This window comes from Dasypus novemcinctus, chromosome 2 (assembly GCF_030445035.2).
Source record: "Dasypus novemcinctus isolate mDasNov1 chromosome 2, mDasNov1.1.hap2, whole genome shotgun sequence".
Taxonomy (NCBI): Eukaryota; Metazoa; Chordata; class Mammalia; order Cingulata; family Dasypodidae; genus Dasypus; species Dasypus novemcinctus.
Window position 1 is genome coordinate 78,316,883 of NC_080674.1, and position 27,081 is coordinate 78,343,963.

Sequence of the window (27,081 nt, forward strand, 5' to 3'; positions counted from 1 at the left end):
ATGCACATATTAGTTTTCTCCAGGTCTCTGCCATCGCTTTGCCATTGCTGCAACAGCGGCCTCTTTCCTGTCTTGAGATACAGGAGGGAGCGGTAGTCCCACATCTTCTTAGGACTAAACTGAGATCTTCAGGAGGTTGTTCTTGTCTTCTTCCCCATCATCTCAGTTTTTCTACAGTGTGGGAGGGACTGAGGTTTCTTAAACGTGACTCTGATTCTCTAAGGACAGTGCAGTAGAAAACAGAAGGAGATTTTTGGAAAATAGCGTTTATAAAGCAAAATATTATGAATTTTTAAAAATCTTGTTATAAAATCTTCTATGTATTTTCCTTTTAATGAAACCATTTTTATAAGATGAGATTTATATTAACATGTGAGAGTTTAGCTGGTATTTAGCAATGTTATCAATGCCTGGATTTGTCAAAAAGCAAGTGTCAAACCTTTTTCCATATAGGAAGCATTTTTCTGGGTTCAGTGTTGGTGCTTATCTCTGTTTCCATTTTAACTCCCATCAGAAGGCATCTTCTAATGACAGTGGCAACATCAAGCATTGCAAGATTTCATAGGCTTACTTGGTAGAGATTTTACTGGATTTGTTCCTTTATAGGGAAAGCAAATATTTTCTGCTTAATATCTAACATTTAGGCTTAATTTTAAATAGATATCGTATTGGAATCTATATGCAGTTTTTTACTCTAGTTTTTTTTATATCTGGTATTTTGCCTGTTACTTCTCTCTATTCTCTTTGGCTCATTTCACCAGAAATGGAAGAGGAGAAACTTTGGGTAAGTTGTACTATTTCACTGTTCCCCCCCCCCCCCCCCCCCCCACATCACAGCTTGCTCCTGCCTCTTTCACTCATTGTGCTCATTCACTAAACACTTACCACCGAGCAAATTTTCCACATAGGTGAGACTGCATTAACCACCAAAACATTAAGTGATTAGTATTTTAATCACTGTGGAAATACATTTCATGGTTCCCTCATTTCTTAAATGGATTATGCAAACATGCACCTATCCTTATTGAATCAAGGTCAACAAGTGAACCTCTGCTCTTGTCTCAGGCTGGAGAGTGATGGAGGCTGCAGAGGTAGCCAGAGCTGCTTGCCTGGGCACCAAATGTTCTCATGGTTTTCTCTGTCCCTCCTGGCTGCCATTTTCTGGGACCATGACCTATCTTGGTTGCTTCTGACTTTTTTCCTCTTTGTAAACACTATTGACTGTTTTGGCCCACCTCTTCTGTACTTGAAAGCCCCTTCACGAGGTACCCTGCCTTTGCACTTCCATGCTCTGGTTAGGTTCTTGTAGGTAGAAACCTGACCCGTGGCTTAGAGGGTGACGTCCTTCTAAGTTGTCATTACAGATCTCTCAGCCCTTCAGGCTGGCCTTGCCCAGGGCTCTGCATCTTCATCTTTCACCTGTTCTGTTCCCAGGAGAGGAAATCACAGACCAAGTCTCTCTGAAGAATTCTACTTGCGATCATAGCAAGTAACGCACATCATTTTTGAGGAAGAGGGAAGCTTTTAAAATATTTGAGAGGATCTTTTTGCATGTTAATGCTAACACTGAAAATAGTATAACATCAGTCTTCATCATTTTAGTTTCTTTCTTTCGAACAAATACCAGGTTAATTCAAGTCAGTATTTCAGAACATGTCCCATATTCATTCAGGGTGTGGAAAATACAAAGGGGAAGCTTTGTGACTCGTGTTACTCTTTTATTGCTGCAATGCTTGGTTTAGTACTTTAATTACTATAAACTTCTGGAAAGAAAACAATTACATATTTGTGACCTTGTGAAATCATTTTAATTACTTTCTTAAATTTTCTTTCATCCATAATTGTTGAATGTCACATTTCACTAAATACTGGTGATTATGTGGAGTTTTGATGAGGGACTTTAGATTCAGCGGGTACACCACTTAGAAAACAAACTTGCTTTTTTTTAAAATTTTCAAAATGTGGGGTCTGATTTGAGCAACAGTTGCTATTCTCAAATCAATTATTTTTATTTTATACTTTGTCTTGCCTTCTTGATGGTCTCTCCATGTTATGCTCTTTTTTTTTTTTTTAAGATTTATTTATTTTTATTTCTCTCCCCTTCTACCCTCCAGTTGTCTGTTCTCTGTGTCCATTCGCTGTATGTTCTTCTGTGACCGCTTCTATCCTTATCAGTGGCACGGGAATCTGTGTTTCTTTTTGTTGTGTCATCTCGCTGTGTCAGCTCTCCGTGTGTGCGGCGCCATTCCTGGGCAGGCTGCACTTTCTTTTGCGCTGGGTGGCTCTCCTTTTGGGGTGCACTCCTTGCGCACATGGGGCTCCCCTATGCGGGGGACACCCCTGCGTGGCTTGGCACTCCTTGCAGGCATCAGCACTGCGCATGGGCAGCTCCACACGGGTCAAGGAGGCCTGGGGTTTGAACCGCAGACCTTCCATGTAGTAGATGAACGCCCCATCCATTGGGCCAAGACCGCTTCCCTGTTATGCTCTTTTAATCCCACTGGAATCTCTGACGTTACTGTAGTTTCATCTTGGAACAGGCATCTGTTGGGTAGCACCATGAGCATTAGAAAGAGAAAACCCTGGCTCCTTCCTCCTTAGCCATGACTCCCCTCCCCAACTTTTTCTTTTAAGGCATCATTTACTGAGGACTTTGGGCCAGCTGCTTTTTGCCATGTGTTTTCCAGGCAGTGCCCTGTTTCCTTCTCACATGAACCCTGTTATGCAGTTGTTAGTATTCACATTTTACAAATAGGCAAATTTAGACCCAGAGAGGTTAAGTAACTCCAGTGTTACCCAGCTGGTTAGGTAGGGTTTGAGTACAGATCTTACCCCCAAGGCCTTTGCTTGACTCGTTGATGCCTTTCTGAACCACCTTTGGGTTGTCTGTAAAGTGAGAGGGACAGTTTCAATCTCGTGAGGGTACTGTTAGCCATAGGTGAGAAAAGGGAAGCAGAATGTCATACTGTACCGTACCGCTACACAGCTTGGATAGGAATTTTCTTTTCTTTGTACATACATTGTCTTCTTTCTGCATTTCAAGGGGCAATATCTCCAAACTGGGCCAGCTATATCCTGTGCCTCAGCATGCACCCAGTTGATGGTTAGTGGGCACCGAGGAAGTGCAGATAAAGTGGAATTTGATTAATTAGGAAGGGGTAGTGAGGAAAGGCATGTACTCCAGAGCTAGACATATGCTCTTTATCGCATGTTTATAGGTGGGTTCCTAGGGCCCTGGGTGTGCAGAAGAGCTTGCCTAGCCTGAGTACTGTGTGCCCTGGACACAGCTCGCATTCGTGTTTCAGGCAGTTATAGTCAAGGCCTTGGCAGGAACAGTCGTCAGAGCACACCTCTGCCGTTGCTGCCAACTCCTCCCTGCCCCACTGCAAGTACCTCCCTGTGGTTGTTAGTAGTTCCTTCGTGGTAAAAGTCCAGGATTTGTGGGTGTGTGTTTTTAATAATTTCCAATCCAGTGCAGACTAATATGCTTATAAACCACAATCAAAAGGAATTACTAGAAAAGACATGCAATTGAGTGGAGGTCTCTTGATAAAAGAAATACTGGTAACAGCATAGATCATTAACACTATTTTGTAAAAAAGTCCTTGAAAAGCAAAATGGTATAGTATTGTGAGCAGCGTCAAACTATGAATTCATACAAATAAAAAGGACATACAAAGTGAAGGCCCTAATATTTTATTAGAAGATTCAGCAGCAATAAAAATACATTTCCATAAATGACACGACTGCAAATTGCTGCAAGTGTCTAAGTGCTGATTCTCATTTCTCTCCTTGTCTCATTACTGATGGGTAACTGCTCTCACCAGCTCAGTCCAGGGTATCCTTTGAGAAGCCGATCCCGCGCCCACACTAGGCTGGCAGTACACTGTGGGCTTGGGCTGCCGAGGGTTTGGAGCTGGGCTTACTGCTGGAAACCTGGCATGCGGGGTCCTTGGGCCAACCCCAAGCTGCAGTGTCTTCTGAGGTGTCAAGCCCCTGCTGTGCTCCGTCTGAGCTCCGTCCTTGTCATTTGGCCTCTGCCTCGGCTCCTGGGTTTCAATTTGGTTCCTCCTGGTCCTGACGCCCCACCCACTCCCCTACCTGATGTGGCCGTGTGTTGCTGAGAGGCTGGTTCTTGCCACCATCCTGTCCTGGGGCCTCGATTCTGCCGTCTGGGTGTCCACTTGTTGGCTGGGGTTCTAATCCAGTGTATCGGTTTCCTATCGCTGTTGGATCAAATTACACAAATTCAGTGTCTTGAAACCAAAGAAATTTATTCTCCTAGGGATCTGGAAGCCTGACGTCTGAAATGAGTCTTATAGGCCCAAATCAAGGTGTTGGCAGGGCTGGTTCCTGATGATGCCTCCATCGGAGAATCCATTCCTTGCCTCTTTCACCTCTGGTGGCTGCCGGTCTTCCTTAAATTGTGCTTGCATCACTCCTCTCTCTGCCTTCGCTACACCGCCTATTCCTCCTCAGTGGTCAAATTTCTCTCTGCCTTCCTTTTATAAGGACACTTGTGGTCACAATAGGTCTCCCCAGGTAATCCAGGATAATTTCCCCATCTTGAGATCCTTAATATAATCATTTTGCAAAGGCCCTTTTGCCATATAAGGTGACACTCACAGCTTCCAGGGATGAAGACTTGGTTATCTTTGGAGACCAATCACATCCAGATTCATATCACTGTCACCTGACCCACCGTAGGTTTTGCTTTTGTTGTGTGCCTCTCCCCCCACCCAGACTGGACCACCTGGGAGGTGAAATCACTCCTGGGCTGATCTGAGGTTGTCAAGGGATGCTGGTGTGGCAGCTAATGCTTAGTGCTTTGCATCTCAGACACTTTGCTAAGGGCTTTCTTAATTATCCCATTTAATGCTCACAGCAGCCCAAGAGGTATTGTGGCCTCTCATATTGAGCTGTGGAAACTGAACCTTAAGGAGATTAAATAATTGCCCACAGTTCTCTATCAAGTTAGATGGGGGAGCTGGGATGCCATCTTATCCAGTCTGGCATATTCTCACAAGCTATGTCATCAAACATTCCTGGCAGCCAGCAGCACACACAGGTTAGCTATGAGTACAGCAGCGACTGGAGTTTTGGGAAACGCTGTCAGGGTGTGGGTCATCTTCTCTGATGGTGAAAGCTGAGTCTTGGTGGAGCAAGGTCTAGCAGACTCAGGAAGGCTGGAAATCTAGAGCTCCATTGCTGAGAGCCAGGAGCCAGACTTGGTGGGGAGAGCTAAGATTCTGCAGAAGCCTGTTCGGAGTACCTGTAGAGCCATGAAATGTCAAACAAGGTGATGTGTCATAAGAACTAGAACCTAAACTCTAGACTGACTTTGGGGAGTGCTCCATGGGGCAATTGCTGGGAGGGGCAATCGAAAAGCCAGGCCAGCAGTGCCAGGAAACTACAGGTTAAACATGGATATTTTCCTGGAGTAGGAGTTTTATTAAATCCCATGTAATTTAAATACATTTTAAAATAAAAGGATAAATCATTGAAAATACAAGTTTTTTTTTTTGCATAAAACTACATTATGTAAGCAATATGAAGTGGTTTCTTTTTTTTATAAACTCTTTAATTGAAGAATAATATGCAAACAGAACAGTTCAAAAATCATAAGTCTACTATTTGATGACTTCTCACAAAGTGAACACACTGCCATGACTACCTCGTAGGTTAAGCAGTGGAACCAGCAGGCCAGACATCCCCCTTAATCTTTACTCCCTCCTTCATACCTAAGGGTAACCGCGATTTCAGCTTTAAAACCATAGGAGGATTATTGCCTTTTTGGGGGCCTTATATAAATCACATAGCACATATTACTTTGTGTCTGGCTTCTTTTGTTTAATATTACATTTCAGAGATATATCCACGTTGTTGTATGCTGCCATGATTTCCATTGCTGGATAGTGTTCCAATTAAAGATTCTACTACAATTTATTTATTTATTTATTTTTTTTAAAGATTTATTTATTTATTTATTTAATTCCCCTCCCCCGGTTGTCTGTTTTCTGTGTCTTTTTGCTGCGTCTTGTTTCTTTGTCCGCTTCTGTTGTCGTCAGCTGCAACTGCAGGGAAGTGTGGGCGGCGCCATTCCTCGGCAGGCTGCTCCCTCCTTCGCGCTGGGCTGCTCTCCTTATGGGCGCACTCCTTGCGCGTGGGGCTCCCCCACGCTGGGGACACCCCTGTGTGGCACGGCACTCCTTGCGCGCATCAGCACTGCGCATGGGCCAGCTCCACACGGGTCAAGGAGGCCCGGGGCTTGAACCGCGGGCCTCCCATGTGGTAGACGGACGCCCTAACCACTGGGCCAAAGTCCGTTTCCCATCTACTACAATTTATTTATTCACTCTGATGTTAGTGGGCATTTGGGATGTTCCCATTTTCAGCTCATAAATAATGCTGCTATGAACATTCTTGCACATATCTTTTGATACTCACAGGGGCACCTTCCTCTGGGGATTTACCTACAAGTAGAAAGGAGGGGTCACCATATTTTCAGTTTTTGCTGAACTGTCCCAGTCTATGCCTAGTCTTCCAAAGGATTAATTATTAGTGCTTTGTTTTATTCTTAAAAGTGTCCCAGTTTGGACAATAAAAAAAAAAAATGTGTTAAGTCTCTTCATAGTGTATGTATATGTTTGTGCAGATACTGCCGTTTTCTGTGAGTGTACCAGTGTTTTTTCCCATCCTTGCCAGTGCTGGGTATGGTTGGTCTTTTTACTTTAAATTACTTTTTTAGTTTCAGTATACCTTATAATCATTAAGTGAACAGATCTTAACTGTTACCACGCAATAGAATTTTACATATGAATATACCAATGTAAACACTGCCCAAATAAAAATGTAGATGATTTCTAGCACCCCAGAATGCCTAACCTTTATCCTGATCTCTCTCTATCATCATAGATTAGTTTTCACTGTTCCTGAACTTTGTGTAAATGGAATAGCACTTCTGCTGTTTGGTGTCTGGGTTTTCAAATTCAACATTCTATCTGTGATACTTATCCATGTATCAACAGTTCAGTAGTATCAGTATTCTTTTTCATAGCTGAGTAGTATCTCATTTTTGCATATACCACAGTTTTCTTATCCATTCCACTCCTGATGGGCAAGTATCCATTCTATTGTTGATGACCTATTGTTTCCAATTTGGGGCTATTAGGAATCAGACTAGCACTAGTACTTCTGGACATGCTATTTGGTGGACATAGCTGTAGGTGGATGGGAGTCCTGAACTGTTTCACATCCTCATCGATGTTTGGCCTTGTCAGTGCTTTTAATCTTAGTTGTAGTGAGTGTGCAGTGATGTCTCATTGTGATTTTCCTTTCCATTTCTTTGATCGCTAATGAACTTGAGCACTTTTTCCTATGCTTATCGGCTCTTGCATTTCTACTTTTGTGCAATGCATGTTAAGTCTCTTGCCCATTTTTTTAATTTGGTGTCTGCTTTTTTTCTTACTGGTTGTATGAATTCTTTATATACCCTATATATCATCCCTTTGTTGCTTATGTGTTGCAAATATCATCATCTTCTCCATGGCTTGCCTTTTTATCCTCTTGAAAATGTTGTTTATATATAGAAGTTTCTTATTTTAGTTAGTCCAATTTATCAGTAATTTCCTTTATGGTTGGTACATGTGACCTGCTCATGAAGATATTCTCTTATGTTATCATTTAGAAGCATTACTGTTTTACTGTTTGAATTTATTCTACAATGTACTTAGAATTTATTTTTGTACATAACATGAAGTAAGGGTAAGGCTTCATTTATTTTCTAATTGACCCAGCATCATAATTTATTCAACAATCATCTTTTCTACCCTGCTTTGTTATAAAACAAATGTTCATTTATGTGAAGATCCGTTTATGGACTTTGTAATCTTTCCCATTGTTCTATTTGTCTATCCGTGGTATTGTCTCACCAATACCCCACTGTCCTAATTGCCATTAATAAATCTTGATTAGATGGTAGGATATTCCACTTTGTTCTTCTTCAAGATTATCTTGGCTGTTATTAACCCTTTGCTTTTATGTAAAATTTAGAATCAGTTTGTCAATACCACAAAAACCCAGCAGGTTGGTACCATATCGAATCTGTAGAGAAAAATGAATTTTTCACAGTATTGAGACATCCAGTCTATGAACATGGTATATCTTTCTGTTTATCTTGATCTCATTTGATTTTTCTCATTAGTATGTTATAGTTTCCTTTGTAGAGGTTCCACATCTTTTCTTAAAATTAATTCCTAAGTATTAGTTGCTTTTCGGTGCTAGGTAAGTAGTATCTTTTTAAAATTCATTTTCTTTATTTTTCAAGAAGTTTTAGATTACACAAAAGTTACACCAAAAATATAGAAGATTTCATATACCCTTTTCCCCCTCTCACATTTTTCCTTATTAATAACTTCTTTCATTACTGTGTTACATTTGTTACAATTGATGGACACATATTGAAGCATTGCTAATAACCACGGCCTATAGTTTACATTATGGTTTACGCTTTGCACTGTACAATTTATAGGTTTTGACAAAATGTGTCATGGCCTGTATCTGTCATTGCAATATCATGCCGAACAATTCCAGTGTCCCCAAAATGCCCCATGTTATATCTATTCTTCTCTCTCCTTCCCCTCAGAACCTCTGGTGACCACTGCCTTTATATCAATGTTACAAGTTCTTCCATTACTAGAATAATACATCTACTTTTGTCTATAGTTGCATTCCTCACTCACGTTTGTTCATCCCTCATTTCTGAGGACTATGGGATGTCCTCCCTACTCTGCTTGGAGAGAGAGCCTAGATCCCATGGGCAGATGGATGGAACTGTCTTGCTTGCAATTGTAGAAGTTGTTTCTTTTTAAAACTTAAACTTTCTAATTGTTCCTGGTATACAGAAATAAAATTGATTTTTTTATTTTAATGTTGCATCCAGCAACCTTGAGTAATTAGTAACTCTGATAGTTTTTATGTTGGATTCTTTTGAATTGCCTATATTCAAAACTATATCACTTGTGAGTAACATCCAATTTTATTTTTCTTTCCAATCCTCATAGCTTTGTTTTTCATTTATATTTTTTTATTTGTCTTTGGTATAATTTTAAATACAAATAGTGGTAGAAGATATCTTTGTCTTTTTCCTACTCTCAGAGAAAAACCTTTCAGCATTTCATCAGTAGGTATGCCGCTTGCTGTAGGTTTTTAATAGATACTCATTTTTAGATTAAGGAAGTTCCCTTCTTTTCCTAATGACTTTCTGAGATTATCATATGACTTCACCATTATTGTTTTTTTTTTTAAAGATTTATTTTATTTATTTCTCCTCACCCCCTTGTTGTTTGCACCTACTGTGTCTATTTCTCTTCCATGTTTCTTTTAGCGGCATCAGGAGCCAAACCTGGGACCTCCAATGTGGGAGGGAGGTGCCTAATTGCTTGAACCACCTCTACTCCCTGCTTTTATTGTGTCTCTTATTGTTTTTCCTCCCCATGTCTCTTGTTGCATCATCTTGTCAGGGCAACTTGTTGTGTCTGCCCTCACACCAGCTCACTGTCTTCTTTAGGAGGCACAGGGATCCGAACCAGCAACCTCCCATGTGTAAGGCGGGAGCCCAGTCACTTGAGCCACATCCACTTCCCATCCATTATTCTGTTAATATGGTGTACTATACTGATTTTTTTTTCCCAATGTTCAACCCACCAACCCTTCATTCTTGGAATAAAACCTACCTTCTTCATGATGTATTCTCCTTTTTTAAAATTTATAAATGGAGTTTTCTAGTTCCTTTTTGCTGTTTATTTCTAGGTTAAATCCACTGCGGCAAATAGCATACTCTGTATGAATTAAGTTTATGGAATTTGTTGGAATTTGCTTTATTATCCAACATATGATCAATTTTGGTAAGTGTTCCATGTATACTTGAAGAGACTGTTTCGAAGTATCTAGGTACCTATAGGTAAAGATTGTTGATAATAATTCACATCTTCTATATTCTTATAGAATTATAGATTTTTATATTATTGTTCTATGATACCCAAAGAGTATCTCCCAATATGTGTGTAAATCTCCCAATATGTGTGTAAATTTGTCTATTTCTCCTTTTAGTTCTGTCAATGTTTAATATGTTTTATATTATTAGGTGCATGCAAATTTAGAATTATGTTCCTAATTGAACTTTTAATAATTGTGAAAAATCCCTCTTAATCTCTAGTAATGCTGCATGTTTTAATGTCAGTTGCTTGTGATGAGTTCTGTTTTTATTCATCTGAAAAGTTTTACTTTATTCTTATTTTTTATGTATATTTTTCCTAAGTATAGAGTTTTAGATTAGCATATATTTTATTTTAGCACTTTGAAGATACCATTTCATGGTCTTCTGCCTCCAATTACCCTTATTTTTATTTAGAAGTCAGCTTTCAGTCTTACTTTTGTTCCTTTAAAGTAATGTGCTTTTTTCTATGGATATTTTATTTTTTTAATTAAAAAAAATTTTTTTTTTATTTTGAAAGAAGATTTAGATTACATAAATGTTATATCGAAAATATAGAGGGATTCCCATAAACCACCCCTCCCCTCTCACACTTTCCCCATTAACATCTTTCATTAGTGTGGTACCTTTGTTACAATTGATAAACACATATTGAAGCATTGCTACTAACCATGGTCTATAGTTTACATTATAGTTTACACTTTGCATTGTACAATTGACAAAATGTATAGTGGCTTGTATCTGTCATTGCAGTGTCATGCAGGACAATTCCAATGCCCAAAAAAATGCCCCCATGTTTTATCATCTCCCTCCCCCCAGAACCTCCAGTGGTTGCTGCCTTTTTATCAATGATACAAGTTCTTCCATTACTAGAATAATAATAAGTCCACTTTAGTCCATAGTTGCATTCCTCCCCCTTATGTTTGTTCATTCCTCTATTGTGAGGATTTGGGGATGGTGATGCCCACTCTGTTTCTGATTGAGAGGGGGCTTAGATCCCATGGGGCAGATGGATGAGACTGTCTTGCTTGTAGTTGTAGGCTATCTCTTTTTTGGGGGGATGGACATTGTCTATCGTCATCCCATTGTTGGTTGGCCGGGGTGAGTTTTCTATGGATATCTAAAAAATAACTTTTCAGTTTGTATTTTGATTCCAGTTCTTCTTCTATAAGTGCTTAGGTGTATTTTCGTTGTATTTTTTTCTGCCTAGGGGTCTTGGTGCTTCTTGAATTTGTGGCTTGTTTTATTTTTTCACCAATGGAAAACACTTAGCCATTTTCTCTTTAAATATCTTCTTGGGGCCTCAATTATATGCGTTTGAGACATTTTCACTGTTCTATGTGTCTCTTCTGCTCCTTCCTGTATTCTCTGTCCTTTTATTTCCCTATGCCTTATTCTAGATCTTTCCTTCTGATATATTAGGTTGGTGCAAAAGTAATTGTGGTTTTGCATTGTTGAAATTTGCTATTAGATATTGGCGTATATTCTTTAAAAAATGTGGTTATGTTATACATCATTTTAATGTGCATTTTTGCTTTGAGTTTTTTTGCTAATGACTTATTACTTGGTATTTATTTTATATTTATTTTAGACTATGGAAATAATGTTAGACAAAAAGCAAATTCAAGCAATTTTCTAATTTGAGTTCAAAATGGGTCATAAAGCAGCAGAGAAAACTCACAACATCAACAACGCATTTGGCCCAGGAACTTCTGACAAACATACAGTGGTGGTTCAAGAAATTCTGCAAAGGAGTCAAGAGCCTTGAATATGAGGAGTGCAGTGGCTGGCCATCAGAAGTTGACAATGACCAATTGAGAGCAATCATTGAAGCTGATCTTAAGCTATGTGAGAAGTTGCTGAAGAACTCAATGTCGACCATTCTATGGTGGTTTGGCGTTTGAAGCAAACTGGAAAGGTGGAAAAGCTTGATAAGTGGGTACCTCATGAGCTGACTGAAAATCCAAAAAATCGTTGTTTTGAAGTGTCGTCTTCTCTTATTCTACACAACAATGAATAATTTCTCGATTGGATTGTGATGTGCAATGAAAAGTGGATTTTATACAATAACTGGCGATGACCAGCTCAGTGGCTGGACCACTGAGAAAAAGTTCCAAAGCACCTCTCAAAGCCAAACTTGCACCCAAAAAAGGGTCACAGTCACTGTTTGGTAGTCTGATCCACTACAGCTTTATGAATCCTGGCAAGACCATTACATGTGAGAAGTATGCTCAGCAAATTGATGAGGTGCACTGAAAACTGCAATGCCTGCTGCCGGCTTTGGGCAACAGAAGGGCCCAATTCTTTACTATGACAACGCCCCACTGCTCACTGCACAACCAATGCTATGTTGAACGAATTGGGCTACTAAGTTTTGCCCATTCACCATATTCACCAGACCTCTCGCCAACCGACTACCACTTTTTTCACGCATCTTGACAACATTTTGCAGGAAAAAGCTTCCATAACCAACAGGATGCAGAAAATGCTTTTCAAGAGTTTGTTGAGGGAAGCAGACTTGGCCCAGTGGATAGGGCGTCTGTCTACCACATGGGAGGTCCATGGTTCAAACCCCGGGCCTCCTTGACCCGTGTAGAGCTGGCCCATGCGCAGTGCTGATGCGCTCAAGGAGTGCCCTGCCATGCAGGGGTGTCCCCCGTGTAGGGGAGCCCAACGTGCAAGGAGTGCGCCCCATAAGGAGAGCCACTCAGCGCAAAAGAAAGTGCAGCCTGCCCAGGAATGGCACCGCACACACAGAGAGCTGACACAACAAGATGACACAACAACAACAAAAAGAAACACAGATTCCCGTGCCGCTGACAACAGAAGCAGACAAAAAGGAGAACATGCAGCAAATAGACACAGAGAACAGACAACTGGGGCAGAGGGGAGGGGGGGAAAGGGGAGAGAAATAAATAAAATAAATCTTAAAAAAAAAAAGTTTCTTGAATCCTGAAGCATGGATTTTTACACTATGGGAATAAACAAAAACTTATTTCTCATTGGTAAAAATGTATTGACTGTAATAGTTCCTATTATGATTAATAAAGATGTGTTTGAGCCTAGTTACTATATTTTAAAATTCACAGTCTGAAACTGCGGTTACTTTTGCACCAACCTAGTATCTTCCAGTTCCTAAATTCTCTCTTCATCTTGATAGTGTCACTATTTATATCTTCAGTGTATCTGTTTCTGTTGTATTTGTTATCTTGTTTTTGGTCAACACATTTTCCCTTATCCTAATTATTATTTTATTAAATGCTGGACATTGTATGTGAACAATTTCAGAGATAATTTGAGGTTTGGATGATGGTATTATATATTCTTGCAGAGAGATTTTGTTTCTAGTCATCATCTGGGAAAGGGGCAGATGATGATAATTTATTCAGTGATTGAGATAATTCAAAGAAGGGTGTTAGCTTTTATGCAGGCTGGTCTATTTCCAGGTGAATCTTATTCCTAATTTTTAGGTCATTAGGTCCCAACTGAAAACTTGAGGTGTTCACAAAGGTCCTTTCTCCCTTATGGGCCCTGAACTCCAGTTTTTGCCTTACCGTCTCTGAGAAGGCTGGAATCTCAGGTTCTCAGCTGCTGCTTTCAGAATTGCCAGTGGCCTTCAGGCAGTATGTGTCCCAAAGTCACACTCCTGTTTCTCACTTTCCTTTCTCTCCCACATCTGGGTCCCTAGAGTCTTACTGCATTGGCATAGCTCTGATACATTAAGTAAATTTTTTTTTTCACTATTCTGTCCAGTGCTTCTGGCTAGTCTTATGGGAGATTGAGTCATAGGATAAATAAAAATTGTCCAAGGCCATATAACTCCTAGAAGCAGAATCCCCGTGAAATATTTTAAAATAGAGATATAAGAGCAGAGAAAGCTAGGGCCTGCGGCAACCTACAGCCCAACCATCATTCTCTGTTATAAGGGTGTTATCTGTGGGTAAATTTGAGAAGTGTTAACTTCCTTTTTTACAAAATGAATACCCAGAGAGATTATGTGATTTGTCTGTAGTCATACAGTTAGTTAATATGAGTTGGGACAGAATATAGACCTTTGATCCGGTATTATGGTATCTTGCAGGTCCGTATTATTTTGTATTATTACTGAAGGACTCAGAACTTTGTACCAGCTCTAGTAAGACCTGTCAGTGGTTCAAGAGAATAATTGATGGGAAGATTTCTTTGATTTAGCCTCGCTTTATTTGAGCCTTGCCTTTTACCCTCTTTTGCTTTTCCTCCTTTCACTGCTGCTTCTTTCTCCTCTGAATTTTTGCATTGCCACTTACATCTTGTATTTGGCTTATAGGCAAGTCCACGCTGAGAGATATGCATACTAGTGGAGTGATTTCCGAGACTGCTTCATTTATTGGTCCTCTTTTATGGTTGGACATATTATACCACATTCTTCAAAAGTCTTTGGAAAATAAGATACAGAGAGAAATGATAAATGGAGGCATTTGAGGAAATTTTTAAGCTCATTCATAAATTCTTCCAGAATGGCTAGTGGGGGCTTTTAGCTTCCCCCCACCCCCCACCCCCACCCCCTGCCACTCTTCCAAGCATGTGGTATGTATTTGCAGAGTTTCCTAGGTTAAACTAGCGAAGCAGAACCATGAGTTAAGGATTGGAAATAAAGGTGGCAAAAAGTAAATCTATTCCAACAGCCTCTTTGCAAAGTTTGTAAATGTGTTATTCTAAGCTTCTGTTTTTGAAGGGAAAGCATTTTGACAGTTACCAGGAGGAAGCACTGGGCAGGGTGGAAGTATCATGGGCCTGGCAGCCAGGACACCTCAATTTTATCCAATTTGTGACATGACCTACTTGTGAATGACCTTGGCCATGACACAAACCCTCTCAGGCTGCATTTGATCATCTGTAAAATGAAAGGATTGGAAAAGATGATTTCTTGGGAGCCTTCCAATTCTCAAATTCTGGGAAACCATCGTCTACCATGTGCTCACTGTCTGGAAGAACACTGCCTAACAATATAAGTGAAGACACAAAGCAGGACTTGATTTTCTGGGCTACTGGAACAGGGGGAGGGTAAAGCTAGCTAATTCAGAAGTGACACTTGTGTTTTTGTGTAAGCAATTCAAATGTTCTAGTACTATATTTTGATGCAAAAAAAAGAAAGAGCTTATGCTGTGAAGAACTGATTTATTAAATTAGGAAATGAATATAAGGCACCTATTTAGTTTCTGGCCGATTGTGAGGCTCAGTAAACATTTTCCAAGAGAATAAATGAAATGCATAATACTATTTATCATTTATAAACTGCCTCCTGTGCCAGGCATTGCATATAGGTCTGTGAGTAAGATAGGCTCAGCTTCTGCCCTGTCCAAAAGGCAATTGTTATTCCCTTTTAGTTACACATGGGAAACAAAATTCCAGATTTGGTCTTAAATTAAAAATCTTTTACCGAACAGCAACATCAGCAGCCTTGGCTCTCCAGCTGCCCAGCATTTTGTGCCAAGGAGCAAAGTAATCTCCCATTTACCCAGTGCTCTTTTGCCTTTTTAATGATGCATTAAATTAAATGCTTATGAAATATCTGAGTCCTTGGTTGAAGCAGATAGATGTGGACAGTGGGTGCTGTGATACATCCTTCCCCAGCTGATCATTTCCTGGTTCTGTGACCATAGTTGGATGAAGTTGGCATCTGACGCCTAATGTTCCCCTCCCCTGCCCAAACAGTTTGCGGTTAAGGTGGTGAAATTATCATGTGATAATATCGTGGCAGATGTATCGACAGAGGAAAGGAGGCAGCAATTGAAAGAGTCTCAAACACACTTTAAAGTTTCTAATCATTTGAGTTGCCAAGGCCCAGGAAGACATTTGGTGTCTGTAATGGATCTAGCGACCCTGGGATGGTTTTCCTCTCCTCCAGCAGGATATGAAAATACTGATTTCCCCAGGCCCTCAGCAGTACTGGTGATCATCGCTGCACAATGTTTGGAACTCTGATGCGCAAAATGGGGAATCTAATTGTTTTGATTTGTAGTTTTTGGATATCCAGATGAACATTGTTGTATAATTTTTATAGCCTATTTGTGTGTGTGTTCTGTGAATTGCCTGGCCTTTTCTTGACCCATTTTTAATTGGGGTAGTTATATTTTTTTATTATTGTCTTATTGGAGCTTTAAAAAAATCTAATAAGGGCAGATATTCAGTCACGAAGTCTCAGTAGGGGCTTTTTGTTCAGCAACGGGCCGGGGCCGAGAGCCAGGGGATTCCAGGGGATTTACGACTTGATGCTGCTCTCATAGGTATACTCGTGCTGTCGGCCCCTCAAGTCCACACCATCTTGACTGTCCAGTTCTTTGCATTCTTAAACCTACTGCCTGTAGAAGCAGACATTTTAGCATGTGATTTTGAAAATGCATCTCAGACATTCAATGATCTTCCTGCAACGTTTGGTTATAGACTTCTCACTGAAGGTTTAAATCGTTTTCTGATTAAGTCAAAACCAGAGACTGCCTGTGAACCTGTGGTGCCTCTACCTCTAAAAGATATTTCACCTAGCACTTTCGTGGTGTTAATTAGAAGACTTGATTGCAATTGTGATATAAAGGTTTTCAATGCAAGAGAGCAGGATTCAAGGCAGCCACAGTTCACAATGTTGATTTTGATGACTTCATTAGCAAGGAATCCGATGACATTGACGAGTTAAAGGAAATTGACATTCCATCTGTCTCACCAACTAATTCCCTGAAGGATGAATTCACATATGAAAAAGGGGGGGCACATTATTTTAGTTCCAGGATTTACTCTTCCTCTAGAGTACTGCCTGATCCCCTTCCTTATCATTGTGGACATCTGTCTCATCTTGATAGTCACTTTCTTGATCACAGAATTTGTCCAGGACAGACAAAGAGCAAGAAGAAATAGATTTCATAAAGAACAACTTAAGAGACTCCCTGTACATAGATTCAAGAAAGGAGATGAGTATGTATGATGTATGTGCCATGGTTTGGATGAATATGAAGATGGAGACAAACTCAGAGTCCTTCCTTGTCCCATGCTTTTCGTTGCAAGTTTCTAGACCCTTGGTTAACTGAAAGCAAAAACACCTGTCCAGTCTGCAAGGAAAAAGTTGTTCCTTCTCCAGGTGATTCAGACTCTGACACAGATAGTAGTCAAGAAGAAAACGAAACCCTTCACATAGACCTTTGGCTTCTGTCAGCGCCCAATCATTTGGAGCTTTGTCAGAATCACACTCGCATCAAAATGTGACAGAATCTTCAGACTATGAGGAAGATGACAGTGAAGACATCGACAGGAGGGATGCAGAAAATGAAATTAATGAACACGGTGCCATGGTCCAGCTGCAGCCTAACGGTGAGCAGGCTTGCAACATGGCAAATGCTGTTTGACCTTCAGAGGGCAATTGGTTTACTTCCCTTTAAAGTGTTTACTTAGGTATATAATTTGATATTTTTTCCCTTCAGAAAACAAATAACTTTAGTATTACACAGGTTAATCAAATGACTAAAACAGGGTTTTTGATCCAGTATGTACCTGCAGGAGTGTCCTACATTTCACTAATAAGTAACAGAGGTGTGCTGTACCTCAAGCATTAAATCAGCTACCCTTTTGGAGTGAAATAATAGCCAGAACATTAAATAATAGTAGTAATTACTCAGTAAAGTTTGTAGTCCTGGGACACAATATGCATATGTTTTGTTTTATACACAGGGTCCGTGCTGCTGCTACCTAACATTAGCTAGGCCAACGCCCGCCTCTGTAAAGTTACATAGAGTTGTTGAATTGAATAATATCTTTTTCTACTATATCCCCAAATCGCCGCCATTAGAGAGAGGCAGCAAAGCATGATTATAATGCCTTTTTCTTCCATCAGCACCACAAAGGAAAACTTGAACATAAGGCTGTCTTTTTCCTTCCTACTCCCAAGTAGTCTTATGTCAATAGGAATGGTCTATACTAATGCAGATTTAAAGTGTTTTTTTTTTTTAAGTTTTTAATACTATAATGTTATGTATGAATTTGATTCAGCAGCTAAAGTAATATTTCTCCGAACTTTACTTACTGAATTTCAGTACCCTTAAGTGTTTTATGTGGTTGTGATCAAAGCAAAAAGAAAACGCTGCATAAAAATACTGAACTTTAGCAACTGTTGATATTCAAATCATATACCTCTTAATAAAGTCCATCTTAGGCTTATTAGCCCTGCGAAACTATTGTACATAAGAAAATTGTTCAAGTATGGATCTGAAAATAAGTGCTTATGTTTAACAGAACTAAAGTAGTTTAATGATGTATTAAGAAAAGCTAAATTATATTTTATACCATTGTAACTGTGTAGAAAATATAGACTTATATATAATTAGAAAACTAAGAATTTATATATATCCTTGTATGAGGGGAATTTGAATGTTAATAAATAAGTTTTCTACTTTTAAGTACCAAAAAAAAAAAAAATCTAATAAGGATGTAATGCCATTTCTGTTATATAATACTACTGTTTTCTTCATGGTTTGTTTTTTATTTTACTATTATGCCTTACATATCATTTAATAAAATTGAACAATTCTTTCCTAAAAGGTTTATGTCTTTGATCTTATTTTTAGCAAGGCCTTTCCAGCCCCTAAATGATGAAAGTATTTACATATATTTTCTCTCAATAATCTCATGATTTTGGCTGTCCTATTTAAAATTTTAAAATATGTGGAAATAATTTGGGCATATGTCATGTTGCATGGGGCTGATTTAATTTTTTTCTACCAAGTTAACCAATTGTCCCCACACAATTTATTGGCTTACCTACTTTTCCCCATACATGTAAAGTAACACTTTTATTAAAGTCATGTGTGTATATTTGTGTGTATGTGTGTATAATGTCAATTTCTAAGCTTTCTGTTTCATTGATCTCTCTGCCAGAGTCATACTCTTTTGGTAGTGGTAGCCTTGAAGTACATTGTTGCATCTAGTAGAAAAAAGGACTGGTCTCTTTAGTCATAAGGTCAATTATTCTTCTAGATGGATTTGAGAATCATTTCACAAGTTAGAAAAGTTGTGTTAGGATATTTATAGTAATTAATATACAGATAAACTTAGGGGAGACTTGATAACTTTTCAGTACTCTTTTCCCATCAAGGAAGGTGGCATGTAGTTGTGTTTGTTTCTTCTTTGATGCCACTCAGGTAATGTGGAGTGTAATACAGCATGTGATGTAGTATAGTATGCAGTCAGAAAGTCTGGGTTCAGATCCAGATTAGGCTATTTATTAGCTTGTACAGCAGTGAACAATTTTTTTTTATTGAGTGGAGCACAGTGGGTATTTAGTAAAATTCTTTTAATAAATGAATTCTTAATTTTTTTTGCTATTGTGATAAGATTTCTTCTTCTGCCCACCTCTATTTTTTCCTTTCCGATATTTAGAACACAATATTAAGCAATAATATTTTCTCCTGATTTTATTGTGACTGTCTCTAGTATTTTAGAACCAATGATGATGATAATTGTTAGCTTGAGGTAGATGTTTATTATGTGGCTATATAAACTTAACATCTAATATGAATAATTTATTAAAAATTTAGGAACAGAAATTCAGAGAGACTGAAGCAAGATAGTGGAGGTGGTGACAGTTATTTTAAAAATAAACTTTAATTTTAGAACAGTTTGAGATTTATAGAAAAGTTGCAAAGAAAGAACAAAGAGCTCTCATATACTCATTTAGTTTCACCTATTATTGTTTACATTTTTATTCTAGTAACATATATACAACTTAAAATTTCCTGTTTTAACCAAATCAAATATTTAATTCAAATCTGTTAATTATGTCCACAATATTGTGCTTCCATCACCACCATACATTGCCAAAATTTTCCATCACCCCAAATAGAAACTCTGTACAATTTAAGCATTAACGACCCATCCCCTCTGGCCCTTGATAACTTATTGTATTAGTCAGCCAAAGGGGTGCTGGTGCAATGTACTAGAACTTTGTTGATTTTTATAAAGGGTAATTATTTGGGATAGAAGCTAACAGTCACAATGCCATAAAGAGTAAGTTACGTCTCTTATCAAAGTCTGTTGCCCCGTATTGGAGCAAGATGGCGGCCAGTCTCTGCCAAGGTCTCTGCAAGGGTTCAGCCTTCCTCTTCCTCTAAAGGCTCCATGGTCCCAGCGTCTTCCTATCTCAGCTGTAGGCTAGCATAAGGCTGGTCTCTCTCCCCCAGGCTGTTTCTCTCTGGGCTTTCTCAGCTGTGTTGGGCCCTGGTCTCAGCTGCAAACTATCAGGCAAACAGCTTGGCTATCTCCCCAGGTCTCCAGCATCCAAAACTAAACTCTCTGTGTTTTCCTTCTCCATGTATTTATTTCCCTGTCTTTGAGCGCCCATTTACATAGCCCACAAAGGGAGGGGGGCATGGAGTGGGGACTCAAACTGAATCACCGTAATGACTTGGTCAAATAAAAGCCCTAATCTTGATTTAATAAAATAAAAGCGAAATCTTTGAATCTAATATAATCTAATACACTCAGAGGAACAGAGCAGTTTACAAACACAATCTAGTATTTATTTTTGGAATTCATAAAAAATACCAAACTACCACACCTATATTCTAGTTTCTGACTCTATGAATTAGCTTGTTCTAATTATTTTATAGCAGTAAGATCATACAAAATTTATCCTTTTGTGTCTGATTATTTTATGGAACATAATGTCTTCAAGGTTTATCCATTTTGTCACCATTCCTTTTTACAGCTAAATAATATCCATTGTATGTATGCATCACATTTTGTTTATCCATTCATCAGTTGATAGACACTTGGGTTGCTTCCATCTTTTTGGCAATTACGAATAATGCTGTGATGAACATCAATATGCAAAGATCTGCTTGAGTCCCTGCTTTTAATTCTTAGGGGGTATATACCTAGGAGTGGGATTGCTAGGTTTATATAGTAATTCTATAATTAACTTTCTAAAGAACTGCCAAACTGTTTTCCACAGTGGCTGCACCGTTTTACATTCTTAACAACAAAGGACAAGTGTTCCTATATCTCCATATCTTCTCCAACACTTGTAATTTTCCATTTTATTAATAGTAGCCATTCTGCTGAGTCTGAAATGGTAGCTCATTGTGGGTTTGATTTGCATTTTCCTAATGGCTAATGATGTTGAACATCTACTCACGTACTTATTGGCCATTTGTACATCTTCTTTGGAGAAATGTCTGTTCAAGTCTTCTGCCATTTTTAAGTTGGGTTGTTTGTTTTTTTAATTACTGAGTTGTAAGATTTCTTTACATATTCTGATATTAAACCCTTATTATATGTGTGGTTTCCAAATATTTTCTCCAATTGTATAACTTGTTTTACTTTCTTGATAAATTCCTTTGCATAAATTTTTTGTTTTGTTGAGGTCCCATTTATCTTTTCTTGTTGATATTGCTTGTTCTTTGGGTGTAAAGTCTAAGAAACCATTGCCTAACACAAGGTACTGAAGATACATCCCTGTTTTGTCTTTAGAAGTTTTATACTTTTGGTTCTTACATTTGGGTCTTTGATCCATTTTGAGATGATTTTTAATGTGGTATGAGGTAGGGGTCTGTGGCAGTTTGAGATTATTTTATGAATACCGAAAAGAAAAAGATTATGCTTGTAAACTAGTCTGTTCTTCTGGGTATGATACCCTTGGATTGCATTGAATTCAGCTGAGGCATCTTTGATTAGATTACCTGTTAAGAATGAGTTAGGATTTTTTTATTTGACTGTTGCAGTGGGCATGACTCAGGTTGAGTCCCCACCTCCTTGTTGGGTCTGAAATAAATGGACACTCACTCAAGAAGACACAAGGAAAGAGAGCTCTGCCACAAATAGGAATATCCTTCCATTTATTTAGGTCTTCTTTGATTTAATTTAGCAGGTTTTTCAAGTTCACTGATTCTTCTGCCAGCTCTAATCTACTGTTGAAACCCTCTAGGGAATTTTTAATTTCCGTGATTATGTTCTTCCACTCCACTAGTTCTGTTTGGTTCTTCTTTAAAATTTATCTTTATTGAAATTCTAATATTGTTCATTCATTGTTTTCCTGATATATTTTGGTTCTTCTCTATGGCATCTGAAATTGCTTCATCTCCTTGAGCATCTCGAGGATCATTTTCTTAAAGTCTTTGTCTGATATGTCCATAATCTGGTCTTCTTCATTGATGTGTTCTGGATTTTTATCTTCTTCCTTTGGATAGACCATCATTTCCTCTTTCTTTGTTTTGTGATCTTTTGTTGCACACTATACATTTTAATGTTTTAGTGTGTTAACTCTTGGAGTTAGTCCCTGCTTTAGTTTCCTATACTGCTTAAACAAATACTATGAAATGGGTCAGGTAAAACAATGGGAATTTATTTGCTTATGGTTTTGAGCCTGGGAAAATGTCCAAATCAAGCCATCATCAAAGAGGCTTTTTCCCTATTCTGGAGCTGGCCGCTGGTGATCTTTTGTCCTTACTTTGTCATATGGCAAGGCACATGTCAGCATCTCCTCGTCTCTCCCTTCTTTTTTGGGTCTCATCTGTAGCTTTGTCTCTCTTTGTCTGACTCTCATTCTGCTTCTAAGGACTCCAGTAATAGGATTAAAACTCACCTTGATTGAGGTGGATTGCTCCTTAATTGATGTAGCCTCTTCAAAAGGTCCTACGTACAATGGGTTCTCACCTACAGGAATGAGTTAAATTTAAGAACATGTTTTCTAGGGTACATACAGCTTCAAACCACCATAGTTTCTGAGTTGTCTCTTCCTTGAGTTTGTATCCATCTGGCATCAAAACCAAAATTTCCTTGAACGACAGGAGCTCTCAAAGTCATACAAACCAATGCAAAAAAATCACCTTTCACAGTCTTTGCAAATTGGATTTATGTTACTTGGTTTTCTACTTCAGAGTTCAGCCCTCCTATCAAGGTCAGCCTTAGACAAATGCAAAGTGTAGGGGCCTTCCCTGTCTTTTCTGAGCCTGTGTCTTGTGCTTCCTGGTTCCCTAGGAGATACCCTATTTACAGGCATTTGAACTCCCCCTCTACTCCCCATGAAACAGACTTTCTTCCTCTCCCATGGGCTGTATTGTGGAACTTAAAGCAGGTAAGCCTTTACCCCATATTTGCCTTAATTTTTTCTTATCCTGCTTTAACTTAGCCAAGCTGCTTTTGCCTGGAGGGTAGGGAGTGTGAATAGGCGTTTCCTAGGTCATTCCTTTCCAATGTGAACAATGCCAGGGACCCACAATGGGAGTTCTGACTGGCTCCACTCTTCCCTCTGGAATTGATGAAGGAATAGCCAGCAAGGACACCCAAGTTTCTCCTACGGCTTTTTGAAGCTGTGTTCCTTAAAAATTCTACATTTTTAAATGTTCAATTATCTTAGCCCTTTAACTGTTTTCCGTAGTTTGCAGGAAGGGTAATGTCTTAAAGACTCCTCTGCTGCTTTTGCCTCGACAGGTTGGAGCAATGGCCATCATCTGATCTGAAGTAGCCCACCAAAAACAGTGATCGGTGATTGCGCTGCACTCCCCCAGATCCTGAGCAGCTAGGTCTTTATATCCCACCATGGTACCAGCAAGCTGCACCAGAAGCTGGGGTTGAGGATTTCACTGCTACCTGCTGTGAGGCTGGGGGGGATGGTAGCTACTGTACAGAGAGTAAAATTCACCAGTATTTTCTATACTTTACCAGCCTTTTCCTTCTACTCTTCTCTGGATGCTGTACAGTGCTCTAGACTCTAGAGTTTCAAAAGAGTTGATTCAGACATTTCTTGCCCATTTGTTCTGGTGGAGGGACTGATTCCCGAGCTTCCCACTCTGCCATCTCTATTATTAACATCTTATATTCATAGAGGACATTTGTCTTAATTAGTGAATTAATATTTTTGCTTTATTTTAAACTAAAGCCCTTAGTTTATTCAGATTTCCTGAGTTTTTACCTAATGTCCTTTTTCTCTTCTAGGATACCATATTACATTTAATTGTCATGTCTCCTTAGGCTTCTCTTGGCAGCGACGGTTTCTCAGACTTACCTTGTTTTTCATGACCTTTACAGTTTAAGTAGTACTGGTTAAATATTTTGTAGAATATCTCTGTATTAGGATTTATCTAATGTATTTCCCTTGATTTGACCAGGGTAAAGGTTTGGGGGAGGAAGACCACACAGGTAAGGTGCCACTTTCATCATTTTATATCAAGGATCATACAATCAACATGGCTGATCATAGTTGATACTGACTTTAATCGCCATGTTGACACAGCATTTATTAGATTTCTCCACATCAAGGCACTGTCCCCATTCCCCTTCCTATGCTGTGCTCTTTGAAAGGAAGACACTACACACAGCCCATACTTAATGAGTGTGGAGTGTCCTCCATCTTCTTGTGAGAAGTATCTACATAAATTATTTGGAATTCTTCTGCATTTCTTTATTCAATCATTCATGTCAATATGGACTGATGGGTATTTATTTTAGGCTATGATATTATAGGTTATAATACAATTACTACTTTGTCTTGTTGTTCCAGCTTTGGGCATTGGGAGCATTTTCAGCTGGTTTCTGTGTCCCTATGACATGCCCCCTTGATTGAGGGTTGTTTTGTGATATTTATTCAAATTTTTTTTCGAGCACTTCCTTACTTTCCAACACTACAAAATACTTCAGGCTCATCTTGTAAATTTTCTGCTCCAGTTCTAGAATCAGCTGTTTTTCCAAGGACCCCTGGTTCCTCTTGTTGAACAATGATATTAAAACACAAGATCTGGGTGTTGGATGTGCTCATGGCTTCTGGGTGTCATTGCTTCTAGGTCTTCTCAGCTAACAGAGCAAGAAAATCTTTATTTGTATACTAACCTATCCATATACTGTTTAAATTTTTTCAATTTTTTAAAAGATTTATTTTTTATTTATTTCTCTCCCCTTCCCCCCAATTCCCCCCTCCCCCCCCCCCGTTGTCTGCTGTCTGTGTCCATTTGCTGCACGTTCCTCTGTGACTGCTTCCATCCTTATCAGCGGCACCAGGAATCTGTGTTTCTTTTTGTTGTGTCATCTTGCTGTGTCAGCTCTCCATGTGTGCAGTGCCATTCCTGGGCAGGCTGCACTTTCTTTCATGCTAGGCGGCTCTCCCTATGGGGTGCACTCCTTGCATGTGGGACTCCCCCACATGGGGGAAGCCTCTGCATGGCAGGGCACTCCTTGTGTGCATGAGCATTGTGCATGAGCACTGCGCATGGGCCAGCTCCACATGGGTTAAGGAGGCCCGGGGTTTGAACCGTGGATCTCCCATGTGGTAGGTGGACGCCCTATCCATTGGGCCAAATCCGCTTCCCCATATACTTTTTTTCTTTTTAAGATTATTTATTTCTCTCCCCTCCCCGCCCCGGTTGTCTGTTCTCTGTGTCTATTTGCTGCGTCTTCTTTTGTCCTCTTCTGTTGTTGTCAGCGGCACAGAAATCTGTGTTTCTTTTTGTTGCGTCATCTTGTTGTGTCAGTTCTCCCTGTGTGCGGTACCATTCCTGGGTAGGCTGCACTTTCTTTCGCGCTGGGCAGCTCTCCTTACGGGGTGCACTCCTTGTGCGTGGGGTTCCCTTACGCGGGGTACACCCCTGCGTGGCACAGCACTCCTTGCGCATATCAGCACTGTGCATGGGCCAGCTGCACATGGGTCAAGGAGGCCTGGGGTTTGAACCGCAGACCTCCCATGTGGTAGATGGATGCCCTAACCACTGGGCCAAGGCCGCCGCCCCCGTATACTTTTATATATAAGTGATACATCTGTGTATGTATGTATACTTATGTAGCCATCTGTATCTATATTATGCTAAACGTGTGTTTGTATTGATGTTTCCAACTCTAATACATTACTGCAGGGGTATATAAATATGTAGATAAGTGTGTATATATACTTATATGTGTGCATATATGCATCTATATTTATGTGTGTTTATATATATACTTACACTGAGCATAACATGAGTTCCATACTGTCTCCAACTCTAATATTACCACATGGATCATTCCAACCTCCTCCTTTTGCTTATCTGTAAACTGTTCTTCCAACAGTGAACTACCTGGCTTCTACCATCTGCTATCCATTTACTGAATTTCACACTTCCTGTATACATGTATGACAGTATAATATTTGTCAACCTATACCCTGAAGAGAAACAACTTTATCAGGTAGACTACAGTGCTTACATAGTTGGGGTTTTTTTTTTAACCCCCCCCTTGCGACTTTTTTGCATGCTTTCTGCTTTCTCTGTGTTCATTCACTGTGCGTTCTTCTGTGTCTGTATGTATTTTTATTTATCCTCCCCCCACTTGCGGCTTGTTTGCTGTCTTCTCTATGTCCGTTCACTGAGTGCTCTTCTGTGTTGTTGCTTGTCTCCCTTTTTGTTACGTCACCTTGCTGAGTCAGCTCTCCACAGTGCTTGTAGGCTGGATGGCACTCCGCAGCGTGCAGGTGAGCCTGCCTTCACAAGGAGGCCCCTGGACATGAACCCAGGGCCTCCCATATGGTACACGGGAGCCCAACTGATTGAGCCACAGCCGCTCCCCTTTACATAGTTTTTTTTTTGTGTGTGTGTCTTTAGTTAAAAAAATTTCTACTCATTTCCAAAGTTATTTAGGTTAGCATCTTTCCCCCCACTGCTTCAATGGAATTGTTTCATACATTTATTTATTTATATATTTTTAAAGATGTATTTATTTCTCCCCCCTGCCCCTGTTCCCCTCATTCCCCCCATTGTCTGCTTTCTGTGTCCATTCGCCATGTGTTCTTCTGTGTCTGCTTGTATTCTCATTAGGTGGCTCCAGGAACCCATCCTGGGACCTTCTGGAGTGGGAGAGAGATGATTATTCTCTTGTACTACCTCAACTCCCCGTTCTGCTACGTCCTCTTATTTTCTCTCCCCTGTGTCTCCTGTTGTGTCATCTTGCTGCACCAGCTCTCCACATCGGCCAGCACTTGTGCGCTGTGTGGGGCGAACTTTCCTGTGTGGGCCAGCACTCTGTGTGGGCCAGCTTGCCCTCACCAGGAGGCCCTAGGCATGAAATCTTGAACCTCCTATATAGTAGATGGGAGCCTAATTGGTTGA

At 39.6% G+C, this 27,081-nt stretch overlaps 1 protein-coding gene and 1 pseudogene across 5 annotated transcripts in view; both read left to right on the plus strand.

Annotated features, from left to right (window-relative positions):
* Positions 1 to 27,081, plus strand: part of PDE8B (phosphodiesterase 8B) — a 347,153-nt gene that overhangs the window by 118,703 nt on the left and 201,369 nt on the right. The gene's annotated exons all lie outside the window — the stretch shown is intronic.
* LOC105746889 (E3 ubiquitin-protein ligase RNF13 pseudogene) lies at positions 12,071 to 17,367 on the plus strand (annotated as a pseudogene).